This window comes from Strongylocentrotus purpuratus, unplaced genomic scaffold (genome assembly GCF_000002235.5).
Source record: "Strongylocentrotus purpuratus isolate Spur 01 unplaced genomic scaffold, Spur_5.0 spur5_scaffold_6, whole genome shotgun sequence".
In the NCBI taxonomy this organism is placed as follows: domain Eukaryota; kingdom Metazoa; phylum Echinodermata; class Echinoidea; order Camarodonta; family Strongylocentrotidae; genus Strongylocentrotus; species Strongylocentrotus purpuratus.
Window position 1 is genome coordinate 7,953,581 of NW_022145612.1, and position 944 is coordinate 7,954,524.

Genomic DNA, 944 nt, shown 5'->3' on the forward strand with positions numbered 1-944 from the left:
TTTTGAGGGGGGGGGGGAGGGGGTGTAAACAAACTATTCAAAGATTGAATTGAATATATCCAAATATGTAGCAAAAGGTTAGAAAACTCAACGATAAGTCATCACTTTTTTGTAAATAACATTTTGCTAGGTATCTAATCAATTTCTTGAAAAAGCATATTGTCAAGATGAATACATAATAAAACAAAATTAGCATTTTTCATTAAAGTTCTAGAATTAAAGAAAATCATTTCTGATAGGCCTCGATGTATGCCAAATGCATGCATGCTAATATTGCCAATTTCATTCTCATCTCTGCCTATTTTATTATGACTTTATCTACTGAAATTTTATACATCATATGGAAAACCTTTAAAAAAAAAAACCTTTCAGAGATATTTTATAAGATTTCTCATATAGCGTAACACAAATGATGAAGCATTGCCATTAGTAAGTAAATAAGATTGGTCACTGGTATTCAAAAGCTAGGTGCTCAAACCAGATTTTGTATGCAACTTCTGAAAGCAAAATATGTAAATATATTAACACCATTGTGTATATGATATTTATGTATACTGCCCTTCTATGATAAAAAAAGAGAAGCAAGATTATTGCCCAACTGTTATAGTGAACATGGTTGAATTACACGATTATAATTATTTCCTGCAGAACCAGAGCCTTCAATGATAACTGTCAAACTAGTCTAAGACCAAAGTGCATTGGGCATTTGAAGTTTTGGCCCTCGGTGAAATAGCACTGCCATTTGTTATGTGTTTATTAATGTTTTGTATCAAATTGTATATAAGTGGTATGCATGTTTATCTCAACTTTAATGCTGCTGGATTGAATTTAATGTTTTGCTTCTCTAATTCTGTGCAATATCTTATAAAAGCAGGGCAGCATTTCACGAAACCGTCACAAGTTCACTGGCGACCCATTGAAATTTAACACGCATTTCAATGGGA